Source organism: Mytilus trossulus, chromosome 3, assembly GCF_036588685.1.
Source record: "Mytilus trossulus isolate FHL-02 chromosome 3, PNRI_Mtr1.1.1.hap1, whole genome shotgun sequence".
Classification (NCBI taxonomy): Eukaryota; Metazoa; Mollusca; class Bivalvia; order Mytilida; family Mytilidae; genus Mytilus; species Mytilus trossulus.
Window position 1 is genome coordinate 92,194,538 of NC_086375.1, and position 19,488 is coordinate 92,214,025.

The 19,488-nt window shown below is 31.5% G+C and overlaps 1 long non-coding RNA gene across 1 annotated transcript; it reads right to left on the reverse strand.

The window, feature by feature from the left end:
• Positions 1 to 6,030: 6,030 nt before the first annotated feature.
• Positions 6,031 to 13,288, reverse strand: LOC134709851 (uncharacterized). Its single transcript, XR_010106067.1, has 3 exons — positions 13,160 to 13,288; positions 8,284 to 8,372; positions 6,031 to 7,052 (listed from the first exon to the last, which is right to left on the reverse strand). It is a non-coding gene; the product is annotated as an uncharacterized LOC134709851 (long non-coding RNA).
• Between the last annotated feature and the right edge of the window lie 6,200 nt (positions 13,289 to 19,488).

The following is a 19,488-nucleotide window of genomic DNA, read 5'->3' on the forward strand; positions in this document are numbered from 1 at the left end:
ACAGATCCATGCGTATTGCGATCACCGGATTTTTACGAGGAGGGTTACGCTCGGGTCACTATGCATACGGAAAATATGTCGGCGAATTGCTTCCTGGAAGCAAGCAATCAAAAATATGTAAACTTCTCCTAAATATGGACAAATTAAAAAATTTCCTCAGAAAAAAAGTATATGTACATAAGTTGTATATTGAAAACTATCCATTTAGTTATAAAAAATATATGCATATGTTTTTTTGATTTGATTTTTTTTATGACTTTCACATACTGTCTACGGTAAATCACTGGATAATGTCTATATTTTAACGATTTCTTGTGGAGCCGAACTTTGCTTTACAATTAAACAAGGCAACTGTACGGGGTTAAAAAAAAAGAATTGATGGCAAACAGTGTCTTAACCTTTAAATGAGAGGTTGGCATCATTAGTTGAAAGTTCTGTTTTTAAAATTGTTGTTTTATGTAAATTTTGTCCCCAAAAAATTAAATTTCGCCAAATGACGTCATAAAAGCTATATTTTTTTTTTTAAATGATTTATATTTCCGTGGTTATTAAATATTACTACTTTCAATATTGGTCCTTTAAACTGAAAACTTCATCTTGAAATTTGAAATAAAGTCGTGTATCGTTTCTTTTGTTGACTAGTATACTATAGAAACTGTCAATAATAATTAATAGCAAAGGTATTCCCGTCCATTTCATTGCACCTCCGGCACCAACGCCTTGTAAAGTGGCAAACAACCCTCCTGCTGTAACACTTCCTCCATATGAGGCCATCCAACCAGCCGCCCATGATCCAGCTGCTATACCAGTGGAAGTAAATCCCAGTGTTGCAAGTGCCGCTGGGCCAGCAACAACACCTGTTACACCAACTGCAGCAAAACAGGACGTGTAACAAACGAGGTTCAGTTAGCAACCTTGTCATATATTTTGTCGTGTTTTTGCTCAATCGATGTATGACTATTAAATAGCGGTATTCTACTGTCGACTTAATTCATCTTATTATCATGAAACTCGAAAAAGGTGAGCTTTTTACCAGACAGTCATCCCTACCACACATTACATAGTAAGTTGTTTCCTTCTGAAGAATCAGTCTCAAATATGTCATTTAAATCAGTGAAATACACAGTTATCAAAATTTGCAGTTTAGTTCCCCACTAAAGTAAGTCGTCGGATATGTCTGACTTTGTCGTCTGTTTCATTTTCTGAAGTTGCAATTTTCCTGTTAACATTAAAGTTTCCAATTGTCGATTCTTTTACACAATTCGACAAACTTATTATGAAATAGTTGATATAGATTCGGTTTTGATTGATGATGAGACTGTTGTTAAAGTGAGAGGTTTCGCCCTATAAAAATGTTAAACGAATGGACAATAACTGTTATATTCCTGACTTGGTACAGGCATTTTCAAATGTAGAAAATGGTGGATTGAACCTGGTTTTTTAAATTTAAATCAGAGTGATTAGAATTAGAGTACACAAGATACAACATAGAACATTAAAGACCAAGTAACATGAACCCCACAAGGGATGATGTCAACATCACCATTTGTAACTCTTGGTTTAATGGTTTCCTAAATGAAGTAAGCCTCATAATGATAAAGAAATTCAGTCGATAAGAAGAGGGAAACAATTGGTTCCCATTGGATTCCTGGCAATCTTTTGAAAAACAGGTCCTCCAAACGTAAAAATATGATGTACATCAAGAAATTAAGCATTTTGATAAAGTCAGTGTTACAGAATTGGTCGTTAAAACTGAAAATAGAAAAATATACAACTGTGAGCCCAAACTTCTTAACTTCAGCAGCAAATTTTTAAATATGATGCCTCAAAAGAGTGTTGCGCCAAATGCCAAGTCTTACTGTTCGTTAAACCTACTTGTGGGATTTTATATTGATCGTTTAAATCATAAAATGTACTCTTTTCAATAATGTGTGGCTTTATTCTTAGCATCACCTTGATATGGTGTGTTACATGTATGGCACTCTTTATCTTGCTACTCAGTGTGCGCCAATGCTCCGTGTTAAAGACCGTAATTTGACCTTTAATTGTTTACTTTTAAAAATGTGACATGGATGTAAAGGTGTGTTATTAAAACTCATACCACATCTTCTTATACCTAAGTGTTCGTATAATGAGTCACAAACTGCCGCATTTCACATGTGTATAAACCATTCAAACAAGAATCTAAGGGCGTTGCATTCAATATAAACAATGTTTCAAGAAGTTCCTAAAAGGATTTCAACTATATTTTGTAATAATTTAATTTTCAATGTGACGCGTCTTCTGAAGTGCTGACGTTGTTTTGATTATCAGCTCATTTACATAATTAAGTCATGATACCGTTTCATCAACGTTTTTTGATGGTTTTACTCAGTTTAAAATGGAATTTAGAAACAAATTATAAGAAATGACTTATATTTATTCTGTATATTCGAAATAACAAAAATAAAAATATCGTGGACATTTGAGAGGATAAATGTGCACGATATTTTTCTTTCACTAAATAATTCAAAATTTGGTGACTATTTCGAACGCATCTATCCCATTGAAATAGAGAGATCAAGGATACAACAGATACAGTTAAGTCGGTCCTATATCTTGACTTAAATCTAGAAATTGACAATTACGACAAAAAGGGATAACTTCAGCTTTCCAATTATGAAATTTCATTTCTAAGTAGCAACATTCCAGCAGCACCTGCATACGGTGTATATATCTCCCAATTGATACGATATTCCCGGGCTTGCATTTCCTTTCATGATTTTCTTGATAGAGGGTTGTTGCTTACAAGGAAGCTATTATATCAAGAATTCCAAACGGTGAGGTTAAAATCATCTCTTCGTAAATTTTACGGACGCCATCACGAGTTTGGTCACCGTTATGGAATACAAATGATATCGAATATGTTCCTTATGTCGTAACTCCATTCCACTTCCCTTTCATAACTGTGACTTACCGAATTAGACTATTTACAGGATTTGTTATCTCATTAGCAACAGGACCTGTTTACCCTTCCGAACACCTGAGATCACCCCTAGTTTTTGTTGGGGTTCGTGTTGTTCATTCTTTAGTTTTCTATGTTGTGTCATGTGTACTATTGTTTGTCTGTTTGTCCTTTTCATTTTTAGCCGTTGCGTTGTTGTCAGTTTATTTTCGATTTATGAGTTTGACTGTCCCTCTGGTGTCTTTCGTCCCTCTTATAAAATAAACCGCTACGCGTGGTATGAGTACTAATAAAAAGATAACAGTCCTTCCTTAAATAAAAGAATTTAAATCAGAAGTGGTATCCTCTAAGTACTGACTCATATAGAGTGTTACCACTTGTGTCTTCAATGAAAAAATTTAAAGATTACTTTTGATTATTCACAAAGATAGAATAAAGCTTCTTTTGAAAGTGTTTTAAGGTTATGAATATATATAATTACAAGATTTAAAATTCTCGAAATTAAAACTATTACGTGGTTTTGTTTTCTTTATTAATATCAGTTGTAATTATCTTGCTTTTTTCGAAGGTGGCCTATTACAACTGCTATTGCATCACATTTAAAAATTCAGGACAAATTTTATATCAGTAATTAACTGGATCGTACATAACAGTTTGAATTGATTCATTCTAACTAAGTGTTACGTTCGATTTTCATGCAGTATTCTGATCTTATGTTAACTTAGTATACAGTTGATACTATGGTCATACATTATAGTAAAGCAGCATATTGAAGAGAGAAATGAGAAATCCCCTGGTCAGATATTACAGGCACTTTTCTCAGCATTTGATTTTTTGTATATACCTTCATAAAACACAAGGTACTAAACTCGCATTTTAGAAAAATGTCAGCTTGTGGCGAAATTCAATTACATGTATATGCTGATTTCTCAGCTGTCAACACTATTAAAACTACGTTTGTCGTAAATCTAAACTGATTTATCTTCAAATCTTGTATACCATTGGTAAATAAATAAAGGCAACAGTAGTATACCGCTGTTCAAAACTCATAAATCCATGGACAAAAATCAAAATCGGGGTAACAAACCAAAACCGAGCGAAACGCATTAAATATAAGAGGAGAACAACGACACAACACCGAAACGCAACACACACAGACACAGACCAATCATCAGACAAAACACCACGAGAATAACAAATGTAACATGAAAACCAAATACATGAATTTGGGATAGACAAGTACCGTGCCACGTCTTATCTCAATATCTCAAAAATAAGAGAAAACACAAACGACTCAACGTTAAAATGCAACACAAAGAGAAACGAACAATATTATAACAATGACCATCTTCCTGACATGGTACAGGACACTTTTAAAGGGGAATAAAAGTGGTGGGTTGAACCTGGTTTTAAGGCATGCCAAACCTCGCACAATAAAATGTTATTGAAAAGTCTAAATGATTCTCGGAGTTATCTGATCTTCTTTCATTTCGTACGTAAAGGCAATAGTAGGAATGACAATGACGTAATTGGAAAATTTGTGGATTTTTTTTTCACAGTACCTTTTACAATTTTACTAACTGGGTGGCTAGTTCTATTCAGACAAAAACTAACAGTTTTTTTTTTAAACAATTTTTATAATCAACCCTTTACTGCGAGTTTTGTGTTGCTAATCCTTAAATAATTACGATTGACATATTTCGGTAGGCCTGATACAAATAATTCTGACAACAAAAGTAGGCGTGTTATACACCATGGAGAGGAAAATCAATTTGGCTTTACGAAAAAGCAAGTTTTAGTGGGGTTGGTAACTGAGAAAAGGCATACAACGGAATATCGCGACCGGCTGCAATGTTTCAAAAATGCGAGACAAGTAGCTTGTATTATATAGAAAAATATCTCAGACAAGTGCCTGTGTCAGATACGTTCCAAATCGTTAGCGGGTTGTTTTTGTGAAAATTCGGACTTGTTTGTTTAGGTAACAGTCGAATACAAATACTGCTCTTTTGAGACTTTTATTAGTTTGAAATTAACGGTGCAGTGCAGTGTCAGGGTTTTACTTGATTTTTTTTTATATATCTTTATTAATTGTATGTAATTAAGTTATTATGCGCGTATTATATGCTTCAATTATCAATTCTGTCCAATTATTTTGCAAAGTAATTTTTCGAAAATAAAATATATTTAAACTACTTATATTTCAAAGGAACTGTTATTTCATGACACGTAATCATAAAGAAATACTTTTTGTCCAAATGTTGGTGAGTCATGCTGATAGCACTTCAATGTTCCTTATCACAGTTTCATAGTTATGTGTCCATGTGAATACTTTTAATATAACATAAACTTACGTAAATTGAGACGAAGTAGTAAAAATTGTATTCCAAAAATATTATTACAGTAATGAATCGACTTTACTTTGGAATGGTGGTGTACGCATGCTCATTTCAACATCACCTTTTGCATTGTATGGTTTCAATTATCTCCCTTGGTGTGCAAATATTTTCCTTTAGCATGTTTGTAATGTTTACATTTTGTCTTTCCCGTTCTAAATAGTAAATTACTACGCCGTATTGATATCTCATTTAATTTGCTTTGATTTTTGTAAAACAATATTTTTCTCTTCAATATGGTCTTCAACTTCGTACTTTATTTGGCCTTTTTAACTCTTTTGGATTCGAGCGTCCCTGATGAGTCTGACTACACCAAAATAAACACAAAAAAAATAATGTTTTACTCATCATTTTTTTAATCCAGGAAAAACTAGCATACTGAATTCTGTTTAATCATATTATTTTTAAATAGTTATTTCCGATATACACCTAAAGGACAAAAACAGAAGTAATTGAATTTGTCGGTTTGAATCAAGTTTATAGACAAAGATCTAAGTACACTCCGACGACATTTAACAGAAATGGTGTAATAGTTCAATCCAATATATTCAGATGTTCACAAAACACTAGTCCTCCTTTTCAGGTGTATGAAAAACATTAAAAGTGGTTCATCTTTTAATAAGTGTGTAATTGGTACATATAATAAAAGCAGCATGTAGGGTTTACAGATAGATAGGTCTCTGTTAGTTTGAATATGTTACTCGAAATAAATATCTCATCTCCTCCTTTTTTTCTGAAAAAACAATATATTATAACATAGAATATTTTGTAATGGCCCCAAATGCATATGAACAAGACCATTTTTTATTGACAAGACCATAGTCATTACTCATTTGAAAAGGTTAAAAACGAATTGCAAATTTAATTAACTACTTTTTTGACAAACAACAAGATGCCTTTTGTACAATATGAACAATGTTAAATTATGGATATGTATAAATAGCGCAATATCCTTTTGTATGTAAAACTAAACTATAAATGCCATAGTTCGAAACTCAACTGTCAAATTCAATTTTGATTATAAAAACATGAAAAATGCATACTACGTAAATCAAACAGAATCATCACTTACCAATTATAAATGTTATATCTATCTTAAGAAACATTTGCCAAATCAATTACACACGTAACAATACTATGTTTAAAACTGTGCTTTGTAACTTATAAATATCGAGCCTTCGGTCAAAATTGTATCAGCTGTTGGAAATTTCCAAAATCAATTGATATAAAAACACATTTAAGACATTTATATCAGGTTTTTTAAAATAAATGTTATGACACGTCAAAGAAAAATTGAATAATAACCATATAAACACTATAAATTTGAGAGTTTAACATTTAAAATGAAATTCGGACCTAAAATACCTGTTTGTAATGTTTTAAAAATGCAATTTGACTTTATTAGAGGCATTTGGATTAGTTGAAACACTTTAAAAATAACACTGTAGATACTGTCAATTATTCGTCATAGCAAAGGTAGTTGCATACAGCTTTAACGTAAGGAATTCCTGTCCATTTCATTGCTTCCTTTGCACCAACGGCTTGTAACGCGGAAAACAAACTTCCTGCTGCAACCTTTCCTCCATAAAAGGACATCCACCAAGCCGCCCATGATCCAGCTACTATGCCAGCGGGAGTAAATCCGAGTGCAACAAGTGCCGCTGGTCCAGATGCACCAACTGCCGCAAAACAGGACGCATAACACACCATGTTACCTAAAACGTAATTTGAGTATTTAAACTTTATAAAACACTAAACAGTTTAAATCAATTACATAAATTAAATAAGAATATAAAAGTCCAGACAAAAGTATGGCATGATCAACCAACGGATTTATCATCTGTGACTTTCTTATGGTATAAACTGCAGGTGCGAGTAGCTGAGACATTAAGTACTCCACCCTTTCCATATAATTTTGATTAAAAGAAAACATATCCTGTGATATGCTACTTTGTTGATGTTTTAATTGCATCGTCTAGAAATCTTGAAATCTGATTAGTTTCTGATACATATGATTCACATATATTTTATTCTTATTTGGATACCTTCACATCTATCATGAGGGTCGACCTTTTCAAGTGGTTCATTCCTACCACACATAACAAAGCAAATACCTTCTCCCTAATGGTTATGCACAACAACCACACCCTTGAATTCAGTGAAATACACAATTATTAAAATTTGCACATGTATTCTAACAACTGATTGTATGTTTATCGTCAAACTAATGACTGAGTCTGTAGTATGCGTCAGCATCCGACAGTGCAAATTTTTTACCTTAAAATTTTAAGTTTTTCATTTTTGATTTCTTTTATAATTTGACACAAAGTTTCGTATGGATGAATTGCTTTAAATTCGGATATGGTTGCTGCAACCAATATTTTGTCAAAACGGACCAAAGAGGAATTCACATTAGACCTTTCGTCTCAACAATCATTTTCCTAATATTTCAATATTCAAATAAAATTAGGTTGCTGCTCGATTTTGATTTGAAAAGTGAATCTGAAATAGGCTAAAATATGAACTTTAAAAAACAACTAGCAGGTTGCAATATAAAAGAGGAAAGGTAAATGGTAAAATAAATCACTAAGTATTCATTAAAACGAATTCTGTGAAGCCGCACAATGAAAATGGACTAAATGAATAAAAAAGTTGTAATAATTTTGAGTGAGTAGCTAATGTTGAAATTTCCTTAACAACTATATATATTCCGATACATAATAATCTGTAATTTTAATTTATGTAACATCCCACCTACTATGTTAAAAAAAATCAGTTTCGACGGTGTCCCAAAGAACTCTACTGTATGATAAAGCTGAAATGAGATGAATCTATGTGTATCGAAATTCAAACAAATAATTAGGAAATATACACATCTAAATTGTCAATGAAATGAAACATAAATGTACCTCTGTACAATTTGTGTTATACAACAAGTTGTTATACCTTCAGTATTTACTACCAACAGACCAATGAGTATGACAGCAATCAGTTTTGGATTTGCCATGACTGTATACAACAATTTCCGTTAAATTCTAAAAATAGAAAAATCTTCGCTTGTAAATCGCAATTTCTAATAATTCAGTAACAAAATGTTGATGGTGCATGAATGGAGTGTTGCGCCACATATCAAGTCACACCGTCCGTTAAAAGAAATAAGAAGATGTGGTATGAGTGCTTATGATAAATCTCTCAATCCAAGCACCTGCATATAGCGTATAACATATACGTGTTCCTGTATTTTGTAACAAACGTTTAAATTTCACATACGCAGCATAATAGTTATATGTTCCTGTATTGAGTCACAACATCAGTATATTATGTCGTATAGCATTTATGTATTCCTGTGTTGAGTCACAAACGTCAGTATTTCACATATGAAGTATAACATGTATGTGTTCCTGTATTAAGTTATAAACGTCGGTATTTCACATTTGGAGTATACCATGTATGTTTTCCTGTACTGAGTCACAAACGTCGGCTTGATACAGGAGTACAAGTTACAAGGATGTAATTGAGGTAACATAAATAAGTTATTGGTTTCAAATCTAGGATAAATATTTGTGACATATGTTTCTTTTAAAATGAAAAAATCAATTATACAGGATGCTAAAGTAATTATGATATTTTACACTGTAAAAATCATTCATTCTATTAACACCATTATTAGATAATATATAATCTATTTATATAGTTGGAAATGGTGCATCAAAAGGATAAAAAAAAATAATATATAATAATAATAATAATAATAATAAAAAAAAAAAAAAAAAAAATAATAATAATAATAATAATAATAATAATAATAATAATAATAATAATAATAATAATAATAATAGCATAATAATAAAAATAATAATAATAATAATAATAATAATAACAATAATAATAATAATAATAATTATATTAATATTAATAATAATAATAATAATAATAATAATAATAATAGTTATCAAAGGTACCAGGATTATAATTAAGTACGCCAGACGCGCGTTTCGTCTACATAAGACTCATCAGTGACGCTCATATCAAAATATTTATAAAGCCAAATGAGTACGAAGTTGAAGAGCAATGAGGATCCAAAGTTCCTAAAAGTTGTGCTAAATACGGCTTAGGTAATCTATTCCTGGGATAAGAAAATCCTTATTTTTTTTGAAAATTCAAAGTTTTATATTCAGGAAATTTATAAAAATGACCACATAATTGATAGTCATGTCAACAACGGAGTGTTGACTACTTGGCTGGTGATACGCTCGGGGACGAAACGTCCACCAGCAGTGGCATCGACCCAGTGGTGTAAATAGTTATCAACGGTACCAGGATTATAATTTAGTACGCCAGACGCGCGTTTCGTCTACATAAGACTCATCAGTGACGCTCATATCAAAATATTTATAAAGCCAAACGAGTACGAAGTTGAAGAGCATTGAGGATCCAAAGTTCCAAAAAGTTGTGCTGAATACGGCTAAGGTAATCTATTCCTGGAATAAGAAAATCCTTAGTTTTTAACGAAAATTCAAAGTTTTATATTCAGGAAATTTATAAAAATGACCACATAGTTGATAGTCATGTGAACACCGAAGTGTTGACTACTGGGCCGGTGAAACCCTCGGGGACGAAACGTAAAATAGCAATAATTATAATGATAATAACAAAAATAATAATAATAATAATAATAATAATAATAATAATAATAATAATAATAATAATAATTATAATAATAATAATAATAATGATAATAACAATAATAATAATAATTATACTACTAATACTAATAATAATAATAATTATACTACTACTACTACTACTACTACTACTACTACTTCTACTACTACTACTACTAATAATAATAATAATAATAATAATAATAATAATAATAATAATAATAATAATAATAATAATAATAATAATAATAATAATAATAATAATAATAATAAGATGAACGATAGTTATAAAAATAATAATAAAAATATTAATTATAATAAAAATAATGATTTAGCATTAATCGACCTAAAAAGGTTATGTATATTTATATATTATTTAAGTTATGGTAAGATGGTAAGTATTATTTAAGTTTTATATAATGAGGTAAAATAATTGAACGTGGCAACGTACTGATACATCATCCCGAATCAATGGAAACCTTCAATTTAAACTGTTATTTTTAAAAATAATTTCGAACTGTAAAGCAGTACTAAATCCGGCGTTGTTTGAAACAGGTGGTCATAGGAAAATTGGGGACTCGTTCTATGTTTTTTCATTTATGCCCTCTGAGGAGACTGTCCGTAACTTTCTTATCCAAAATCTTTCCCGAGCGACTCTGTCGACCTTCGACCAACCCTCGTTGTGGTCTATGATTGTGATGGTAAGGTTTTTGAGATCAGCTTGTGTGTGTCCAGGTGATCTCAAATGACGACTTACGGGTAGGTCGGGCTAGCAAGTGTAGTCACTTCGATGACCATTCATGCGGTTTTTTTTTAATGGCTGCTCTGTCTCGACAACATACTGCATGCCACATCGACACTGAAGGATGTATATTCTGGGTTTTGCAAGTTAAATTGCAATATATAGTGTACACAGACCCAGTCGAGTGGCAAGTTAATGTTTGAGTATTCAGTATTTTTTGACAAGTCAGGCAACGTCTGTTACCACATGACTTGTACCATCCTGCAATTGAACATCTTTTGTTTGAGGAGACGTCAGCTCTAACAAATAAGTCTTTCAGACTTGCTGGTCTCCGAAAAGCTAAGACAGAAGGATTGGGAAAGATCTTGGATAATTTAGGGTGTTTGGCAATAGTTTGCCAATTGGCACGGATCAAACGTGAAAGGTTATTGAAGGCTTGATAGTATGTAAGAACAAACTGGACTATTTTGCTGCGCCTCTTCCGTTTGTACTGTAAGAGGTCATCTTGGCTGTTATTGTTAGCGCGCGCAAACCCCTTATCTATGTCCAATTTCTTATAACCTCGTTTTGTCAAAAATCCGCGAAGTTGCTGTAACCGTTTCCTCAGAGGAGCAAATTCGCTTGACTCTGAGAGCTTGACTGTACGGGATGCTTTTTGTACAGTGTTTGGGGTGACAGCTTTGGGGAGAAAGGTAATGATGTTTATCTGTGGGTTTACAGTAGAGGTCTGTTGATATGACACCGTCCTTTATAGATGTGGTTGTGTCTAAGAAAGATATCTTAGAGTCAGAAATTTCATACGTAAATTTAATTGAATTTAATATATATATGTAAAATAGGAACACATTTGCGTATCTACAAAGATAGAATAAAGCTTTATCTTAAAGTGATTAAAGGTTTAAAATTCAAAACGGAAAGTCCCTAATCAAATGGCAAAATCAAATAATTAAACACATCAAACAAATTGATAACAACTGTCATACAGTTAACTGACTTGGTAAATGCATTTTCATATGTAGGTAATGGTGGATTGAACCTGGTTTTATATCGCTTAAAATACTACTGCTGTCTTTTCATTCTCATATTAATCTAATTTTTAATTTTCTTGAATTTAAAAAGAAGTCTGACATTTATAAATGCATATTCAAGAATTCAGGACAAACGTTATTTCAGTGGGTAGTTTCAAAGTTCAATACAGTCTGAATGATTCCATTTAAACTAGGTGTTATCCATTATTTGCATACAGTATTCTTCTCAACTTTTATGTTATCTTAATATGCATTTGATACTTAGTCATACACTATAGAAAGCTACACAATCAAGATTGATTAAATAGAAATCACTAAAGGCCGGTTTCTCAAAACTATCGTAAGACCAGTCATAAAATATACTTAAGGACATGTCTTTTGATCCTACTATGACTATCCAAGGACATATCTCAGACCTCGCCTCGAAGCTGTCTTAAAACGAACTTAGCTACGTTATTCTAAACCTGCCGCAAGTTCTTCAAACTACTTACATGGATCAATTGGGGGGGGGGAATAATGTAAATGTATTACATATTTGTGTTTCCCTTAAATAACTTAACGTATTCTTTGAAAGAAATAATATACTCATATATATACACCAATATACATATATAAATCAAATACAAATTTGAGGAAAAAAAACAATAACTGATAATCATTTGTTTTTTATACAAGTGAATTGTATTCAAGTTTTACTGTATCGGTTAGTATAAGGTTATAAAACTTCATCCAATGTTCACTGATAGAAGATTTATTTATAAGAAGGTAAAGAGAAAAAGATAATGAAACAATAATAAAATAATTTGCAAAATTAATAAAGAAATAAGTGTAATCAATTTACATACACTTATGAACATTATAATACCATTATAAGACACATCTCGTGTAGTCCTATGTCGTAAGACTATCATTAGACCTGTCTTATTCCGAAGACAGCTTTGTAAACTTGCCCCTGGTCTAGCATGTTTCAAATCTTAATCTGGTTGTTTCAGGTAAAAATGCAGACTTGCTAAGAATGGTAGAGCAAGATTCCGTACAGTCGAATACACATACCGCTCATTTTATATATTTTCTGGTGATTAGTTTAGTGGCGATCTCATAAGTTATGTTTCTTGTCAGGGGTTTCCTTCATTGTTTACGAAAATAAAAAAAACTTTTTTTTGTTGTATGTAAAATGTAATTATGTTTGGTTGTTATAGACTCCAATTACTCAATCCAATTACATTGTAGTATTACGACAATAGAATATTTTTAAACTACTTGTATTACAAAGGAACTTTTATTTTATGACACGTCATCACAGTTTTTGGAGACATGCAGATAGCACTATAAAATCCAATAGTAATGTTACCCCTGTGAATATTTTGAATTAAACAAATCAAACTTACATTATATTTTAAGACGAAGTAAGCCAAAATGTGTTCCAAATATACTGTTCAAGTATTAAACTGGCTTTACTTTGAATTGACGTTGTACCCAATGTTCGATTTAACCTAACCTTTTGTAATGTATCTTGTTTTAAATTATCTCCCTTGGTGTGTATCTGATGCAATGCATTTTCTGAAAATGCCATTAAAATATCTATAAACATTAAATGTGTCACTGTAGAGGATCTTTACAAATAATTTATATAACAGTTGAGAAATATCTTGTTTGAAGATGTTAACTATCTTTGAAATCATATCAGGAAATCATACAAAAATATAAATTAAGTACAAGAATATCTTTAAATATAAAAAAGAAGATGTGGTATGATTGCCAATGAGATACGTATCCACAAAAGACCAAAATGACACAAACATTACCATTTATAGGTCTCCGTACGGCCTTCAACAATGAGCAAAGCCCATACCGCATATAATCAGCTATGAAAGGCCCCGATACGACAATGTAAAACAATTCAAACGAGAAAACTAACGGCCTTATTTATGTAAAAAAAAAGAACGAAAAACAAATATGTAACATATAAACAAACGACAACCACTAAATTACAGGCTCATTACTTGGGACAGATCCATACATAAATAATGTGGCGGGGTTAAACATGTGAACGGGATCCCAACCCTCGACCTAACCTGGGACAGTGGTATAACAGTACAACATAAGAACGAACTATAAAATCAGTTAAAAAAGGCTTAACTCATCAGATAGACAAAAAATACAAGTGGAAAACATCATTTCAAATCGTCCTTTTTCAGTTTTTGTTTTTCATTCAGCCACACTGAACAAATCTATAATGTTGAAAAGAATGTGAACCTTAAGTATTTATTTATTAAAGTAGTTTAACAATCCTATATACAACCATTAAATACGCATGCTTTGCTTTGGTGTAAAAGATGGTTGAATTCACAAAGCATCATAACGTGTATCCCCGTCAATATTTTTTAAAAAGGATTTGTTAATTTACTTTTATTTCAGAATGGATCTCATTTTAAGTGATACATTTACATGAATCGTAACTGATGATCATTGACTAGCAAGGCAATAATTTAATCTCAATTGAATCCGTATTCATGTGACCCTTAATTTAAATTCTAATCTGGGAATAGATTTGATTTGAAGGGGGGGGATGAAATTTGAAACTGAAAAAAGGTTAACAATTTCGTTGAGTGATTTGATCCAAAAATTGATTCATACACAGGTACACACATTGATAAATATACTTTTAAACATTTGACATAAAATCAATTGGACCTAGAAAAATCCAAACATAGGTGTGTGATATTTATTAATCTATATTTATCTCAATACAGGTTTTTGTAACAATGTACTATTTGATTGACTGTTTCTTGTGAAATCTTCAAAATTTTCTAAACTGTTAGTAATGTTATCCTAAACTAGTTATCAACAGTTACATAACTAGTTCCTTATTCAGAAAACAATGTAACTGATATTCTACTTTTCTTTAATTCTTTTTAGTTCAGAAATTTCACTCTATGTATTCGATTCTTGTTTCGACCGTTCATTTTGATTTGCTAAACGATGGACGATGAATTCTTGTTGCAATTGTGGAACTGTGATTTTTTTGCATGGTAATAGCCAAAAAATTGGAAAATCATCGAAATTTGGTTTTTGCAAAGGCCCGGAGCAGAAAAAGTGCACCACCATATGATTTTTTCTTCCCCAATATTTATTTTACAGTCTTAGAAACCTGAACAATCAGGTTAAGAAAAAAAGTTAAATTCTAGAAATTTTGCACTCCTCAGAGTAGTACATCCTTAAAGATGTTTCTGTTTGCAAAGAAACCTGTTGTTCTTAAACAGGATTGATGCATTGATTATGTTTGTTGTCATAATGGAAGGCTGGTTTTATTTTGTTTCATTTGATGGATACACACTCAGAGAGCAAAATAAAAAACACAAAAATAGTGAAATCCGAGGAAAATTCAAAACGAAAAGTCCCTACTCAAATGGCAACATCAAAAGTCCAAACACGTCAAACGAATGGACAACACATTCAGATAGAACCTACGACTTTGTGTAATTAGTGAGGTTCTTTCACTTTAATACCGCTGATAGCTTACTCATACAAAATGACCACAAACTCACCAATTATGGCAATTTTATTATTTGTCCAACTATAATGTGGAAGACTGAGATGATAGTAAACTAGTAAATAGAGATAAATCAGTGACAATGGCATATAGATAAAAAGTAAAATCACAAAAATGCTGAATTATAGAAAAAATCAATTCGGAAAGTCCATAATAACATGGCAAAATCAAATAACAAACCCTTACTATGATTAGCTTACCACTGATACTGATGCCATAGTCATTGATGTAAAACTTTCTTATAAAGTATATCAAGCGGTCATTTTTACAAGCTGTACCAACTGTGGACAGCCTTAACCAGAAGTGACCATCGACGTCTAGATGTGAGAGGAAAAGTGAGAATTGCATTTGAACATCTCAAAAAGAGATGTTGTACAGGCGTAAAAGGCAGTTAATTACAAAAACTACGATTTTCGATAATATAGGCTATTGGTACATTTATGTTCACATTAAAACAAACTGCTTTGTAGTATAAATAAAATCGAGAAGCTGATAACATAGTTAATTTGATGATATAGCTATAAGTGTATGTGTATTCCCGCCAGAGTACCTTATTTGTTTTAAATCTGTCTAGTAAATCTTTCATTTATTCCTTTAGAAAGATGAGAAGCAATACTAGATTCATTTATCCTCATCTGGTATATTTATTTCATTTCTTTTCCTTATAACCCATATAGAGCATAATGAATATACCTTCAGTACTAGTATAACCAATTTTCTTAGAAGGCTATCCCATTCCTTCCCCCTTAATACTGCCTAGAAAGAAATCTGATTAATTTGTGTTTTAAATGCAACAAAACTAAAGTGTTTTTTAAAAATACAACGAGGTGGAGAACAAAAATTATCTCAATAGATTTAATGATTCGTAAGTACATACTTCTTTCGTGTAATATAGAAATACCTGAATATAACTTTTTTATAAGTTTCATTTATAAATTAAGGCGTCAGTTGCTTACCAATGTTCTCATCTCGTAAATTAATTCAAGAAAGACAAATCAAGGCAAAATTTAGAAATTAAACTGATGGAATTGTGTTGAACCCAGAAGTTGCTAGCTCGGAAACGTCGAGTAGGTAACAGTCTGCTGATTTGCATGCCTCACCCACAATTCCCATGCACAGTACAAATGAAATGATCGGGTTTTTAACAGATCAAACGATTAAACTGACATCTAAGGATCAAAAGTAAAAATAATAAAATAGACAATGAAAAATACGATTATGTCATAGAGACAACAACCCAAACAAAGAGTAGAAAAAATAGCCGAAGGCCACCAAAAGGTATTTGATACAGCGAGAAAATACCACATCAGAGGCGTGCTTCGAACATTACTAAAGTGTTTTGGTGCAGTAATATTGATACTGTTAATGGTATGTTGCACCTTAAGGACAAAAGTGAAAGATATGAATCATTACTGTCTTCGAAAAGGTCTGTTCTAAACCAAGAATATGGCAGGGTTTTTTTTAATTTATTTTCATTTGTTCCGTTGAGTGCTCACGTTTCATTTTTTTGTTCTTAATGGCCTTCCCCTCTTTGAATTTGAGTTGGATTTTAATATTTTTTGTTGTTCTTGGTCTTCTTTTCTTTAATCAGACCGGATTACGATGAAGACTAGGGACTTGTTCCTGTTTTTGCATGAATTGCTTTTATTGTTGATGTTTTTATAGCCTATCTAAACGGCTTTAGAGGTTATGTTTTCTATATTATGCAATATCCAATGTTAATCAAATTTAATTTATTCTATTCAATTTGAACTTTTTCGTTTTTCGTTTACACAATAGTTATTCGAATGATCTTTATAGCTTGGTTTTCCTCATTGCAAACGGTGTTCTGGAGTTGTTTACACGCCTGCATTTTTATTCATTTTTATGATCTATGTAGATCTATGTTTCATTTGCAACAATACATCTTCTGATTTCTGTGATTTTCATCCTCCCTTTTCAGAGATCTACAACACGTTGTGTTCTTTATATATGCCGTGATCAGGCATTTGTCAGGACGTCACAATAGAAATTCTGAAAAATTGTTGATAACTTAATGTCATAATTAAATTTAGACCAATCATTTTCGAAGAATAGACATTCACTTAGTGAGGAAAGATATTTTTCTCACACCGATCAATAAGTGTAATAATTATAACATGGAATACTACAGCAGTATATTAATAATGATAATCTGTTATAGATCATAAATAAAATAAAAAGGTTGAAGAAAAAAAAATCAATCTATTATTTGTCAAAAAAGAGAGTTTTTTTGTGTACTTGAATAGATAATCTGTAACTTTCTGTGCCTACAAGAAGAAAAACTCAGCAGCGCAATTCTCTTATTTTAGGAAACAGGTATATGTGTCAACAGTAAACACAACACTCAACACATTTTGAATAAGACATTGTTTGATTATTTGTGGAGTATGACCCTTTTTCTCTAGTTTTCTATGTTTTGTCATGTGTACTATTTTTTGTCTGTTTGTCCTTTTCATTTTTAGCCATGGGGTTGTCAGTTTATTTTCGCTTTATGAGTTTGACTGTCTCTCTGGTATATTTCGTCCCTGTTTTATAATATCAGTGTGTGTATAGGTGTAATACCACCATTGATTTTCCCCTATTAGTCTTTGTTAAATTTGCACTTTTCAAAAAATTGTGCAGAATTTATCTTTGATTCAAATAAAGAAATACTTGGCATGAGTAAAGTTTCATCCTGTCCAGTTATATAGAAAAAGTTTCACATAACATTTAATTGCATATAAGAAAATAACCATCATTGGAAGTTAACCAATCAAATTTCTCCCCTTATTCTATCTGTGTACAAGGTTTAGTCACCATGTAACCTCAATATTACAAAATTTTCTATAGAATTAAAAAATAAAAAATAATGGTGTTTAGAAATACCCAAGACATATGTTTATGACACAGAAATAGTTTTACTGCAATAAAGTGTCGGATTAATTACCTACAACGGTCAAATTCAAGGGAATATTTTTTTAGACCTACTTCCGTAAGCAACCGGATGTGACGTACCATGATTTGGTGGTACTACACCTTAAGAAGACCTTTTTGTTCAATAAACTGAATGTGACTTTTTCCCTTTGTAATACTGCTTATTTCAAGCATTTCTGTCAAGTTTTGTCATAATCAGTTCAATAGTTTGAGAAATATCTAGTATATTAAAAGACAACATCTACAGCGATTCGAGCAAAATTTCTTCGACAAATCCAAACCAAGCCGCATCAAGATAGAATAGAGTGTGGACCAATAAATGATCAAATATCTATCTTATCAGCCTACAAATTGTTGAAAATGATACACAAGATGATTTTAGGAAGATAAAATACCACTAATAAACCTCTTTGTCTTCTTTATAAGGTCTCTCTGGGTCAATTTATACCTCTCATTTCCTCAAAATTTCAACTTTTCAGGCCAATAAATAACTTTCACTCATTTATGGTAGAAATGTTATAAGAAATGAGTAATTGAAGCATTTTAGCAGAATGAACAATCCATATAAAAATTTACTGTCTCCAGGTAGGTTTCAATAAGTCCTACGTAAAAATTAAATTTACGCCGCGTTCCAAAGAGGGACATAAAAGGCTTCTCTTTTAGTGAATAACTTGTCGTTACAATATAAAAAAATAATTTTATCTACTCCTAACAATATATTTATTTAAGTATTACCTAGGAAAATGTTATAACATAGCAAAATATTATTAATAAGGAGAAAAAGCCCATCCCTGCCAACAAAATAAATATATGCACTTAGTATAGCTTGTTCAGTCAACTGAATATTCATGGTACAGTCCTATTACAAGACAATTTTCTCATAAAATGTGTTTTAGAGACTCAATTCACTCAGAATATTTCAAATTTTGTATTATTGCACTAAATTAGCAAGAAATTTTAACACATGAGATTATTCACAAGGCAATAGGTGCATATACAGCTTCCCATATTAGGTGTAATACCACCATAGATTTTCCCCTATTAGTCTTTGTGAAATTTGCACTTTTCAAAAAATTGTGCAGAATTTATCTTTGATTCAAATAAAGAAATACTTGGCATGAGTAAAGTTTCATCCTGTCCAGTTCTATAGAAAAAGTTTCACATAACATTCCATTGCATATAAGAAAATAACCATCATTGGAAGAAGTTAACCAATCAAATTTCTCCCCT